The sequence below is a fragment of the Gadus chalcogrammus genome, chromosome 18 (genome assembly GCF_026213295.1).
Source record: "Gadus chalcogrammus isolate NIFS_2021 chromosome 18, NIFS_Gcha_1.0, whole genome shotgun sequence".
NCBI classification, from domain to species: domain Eukaryota; kingdom Metazoa; phylum Chordata; class Actinopteri; order Gadiformes; family Gadidae; genus Gadus; species Gadus chalcogrammus.
Window position 1 is genome coordinate 18,279,810 of NC_079429.1, and position 3,341 is coordinate 18,283,150.

Sequence of the window (3,341 nt, forward strand, 5' to 3'; positions counted from 1 at the left end):
AGGGGGAGAGAGGGAGGGAGGGAGAAAGGGAGAGGGAGAGAGAGAGAGGGGGGAGGGAGAGAGAGGGAGGGAGAGAGGGAGGGAGAGGGAGAGAGAAAGAGAGAGGGAGGGAGAGATGCAGGGAGGGAGATAAGGAGAGAGAGGGGAGAGAGGGTGGGAGAGAGGGAGTGGGGGAGAGAAAGAGAGAGAGAGCATGAGAGGGAGAGTCCGTTCATTCAACTGTTCTCTCACTCCCCTTTCTCTCACAGACACGGTCTCTTCTTTCATTAAGCGAAGATTGACGAGTGTGCGAATAGTGGGAAGCACCAATCCAACAGAATAAATAACTTTTAGCCTCACTTTGAGAAGGCAAAAATAATAATAATAATAATAAAAAAATGTTATTCACATCTCTATTTCAGCAGGAAAGCAATGTGCGTTGAAGGAATGGTAGATACACACGCGTACACACATGCTGAATAACATTGAAAGCAGGCTACCAATCGTGGAAGAGAATTCTTTATTTGTTCATTATTATGAAACAAATTACAATACAGTCTGAGAGAACAGACCATCTGATTGTTTCGAGCTTTAAAATCAACCTTCCTTTTTCTTCTGTTTAAGAAGGGCTAATCGTTGACCTTGTGAACCACAGCCCGCGATATTCTGTAGGCCTCCTGTAGGAGCCCAGAAGTCAGATAAGAAGGCCTTTTATCCAAATTCCATAGCCTACATCTAGCATGGTTTCCTGCAAGCCACACGTTTCAGCCCTTCAACATTGGATACTGCTGCAGCACGCAGTGGCCTGAACACACAAGTGAAGGGGTTCTGATGAGATAATACTATTATTATAATCATAGGCATATACATAAAGGAACAATATAAACAATACAACCGCAAGCGGTGATGAATGAAAAGTCAAGAACACACTAATGGAAGATGTATAAATATGACATATAATTATGAAAGAAAGATGTTGATGTTCCCCTTAATGCCATGCTGTGCCTCGGCTTTCAGGTGACTGGGCTGCAGAGCAATGGCCGAATGTCATGTTCAGCATGTTCATAAACGTCTGATCAGGATTCAAACTCTCAAACAAAGGATCACCAGTACAAGGCATTATCCCATTGAGCCACTGACAAACCTGAAATATAGCCTCATTCACATGGTGAAAATGTCAATTGATAAGCACACAACATCCAGAAAACTCCAAGCACACATTTCTTAAATGAATTAAGGGCTTTCTTATAAGAAAATACCAGAAAAATCGTTGAAATTCTGGGAAAATTAAACATTTGTTGTCAAGAACACTAACGGAAGAAATATTAATTTGACAGAGTTCATTATGAAGGAAAAATGGTTAATGAAGAAGTTCCCCTTAATGCCATACTGTGTCTTGTCAGACAGATTCTTGGAAACGAATGAGCCGGAATATTGATTGCCTATAGATCTGAAAATGTGCAATATTCATGGTATCCACCAAATGATAGCCGTATGGTAGTTATACAATAACAAAATGGTCAAAGAGGCAAAATGGGTTCAGACTGTGGACGTTTGGCTTTTCTATGAAATTTTTGGAAAAGCTAACATTTTGGAGCAGAAGACCAGGTCGAAAAAGATGCATCTGATTTTAGAGATTAATATGATGAATGAATTTTTAGTCCAGGTCAATCTCGTAAGGAGAAATAAGGCTAGTTCATATATTTATTAAATAGCGCCACCTTTGGGTGCAGTACCACAATTTGGGTTTATGGGTAGTGGGGGGTATTGGTATACACCTAATAATAGTCGTATGTTTTTTTATAGAATAACAAAATGGTTATATTAGAAAAATGGGATAACTGCTCCAACTTTTTTGGCCAATCTTTCTGAAATGGAACTAAATAAAACAAATTCTGTTTGATGATTTTTGTGAGGCTTGGTCTAAAGATTTTATGTGGTGATTTTTTTTTAATTATTTTTGTAGCCTGTGAATCTTTTTATAATGCTTGGCTTTAATATGAAATTGTGGGAAAAGTAAACATTTTTAGGGCATAAGAGGCGCGGTTTTATAGATGCATCTGATTCTAGAGATTAATATTATGAAAGAATTTTGAGTCCAGGTCAATCTAGTAAGGAGAAATAAGCCTAATTCGTGATTTTTTACAATAGCGCCACCTTTGGGTGCAGTATCACAAATTTGGGTTTATGGGTAGTGGGGGTTATTGGTAACCATATATGAAAATTTCAAGACTTTTCGACTTACGGTATAGGCTGCAGTACGACTTTTACAGAATTTGAGGGGGAAAAGAAAACATTACAGAAACAATAGGGGCCAAATAAACTATGAGCTTAAGAATTTAAAATGCCAGCATTGAATTCATCATATTTTTCTGTTCGAAACTTCTCTTGGTATGGACGATTGGGTCGAGGCGTTACAGTTTATTTTAAGGAATAGACACCACCGATCCCCCAGGCAATTTTCTGATCCTCCTCTGAAGGAGGCTCTTCAGTGCACTCTGCTGGCGGCGTCCTGGTGCCATCTGTTATAAAAAGGAATGTGATTTTGGCCCTGGGACCCTCGCCCCACTCGACTTTTACAGAGTACTTTTTTTCTAATTTGGGATGTATACATAAACTTTGGTTATTTTTATTCACCAAGTGATAAAAAGTAAGGCTCCAGTATTCTTCCAAAAAATATATATATGTATACAAATATTATTCATGCATTTTTCAGCTGAAATCAGACATCTGCGTGCCACACATTTGCTTATGCGCATCAATATATATATGTATACAAATATTATTCATGCATTTTTCAGCTGAAATCAGACATCTGCGTGCCACACATTTGCTTATGCGCATCAATGGCTCGATATGCATCTGCTTTGTTTGCCTGAACTCCATTGGCACACGCCAATGTTTTTTCAAGTGTTATTACACCATGTACGGTTGATTAAAGGGGTAGTTCGGAATTTTGGACATAGGGCCTGATTCCGAAGTGAGCATTGGTATTCTATATCACTGGAGACAGTTTTCAACACATTTCATTCAGTCCTTCTAGTTGCAGAGTTTGCTCGTGCTAGGCTAGCGCACGTCAACGGGCAATGCTAGCCTGCTATTAAAAACAGTCTTACCCACGCCACAGTACACCCGAGGTAAATCATTATAACGCAAGACTATAGATTGAAATGTCTGTGTTGATAGAATAATGTTAGAAATAAAAACTAACCTTGCATCGCATGAATCATCGAGGGACTACTTTCTCAGCAGAAGCGGAATTCTACTATGCGCTGGTTAGGTTTGTAACCGAATCACGACAGAAGAACGTAAACAGAGAAGCGTGGGACAGAAGCGCAATTGAACGACTAGGCAACATGATG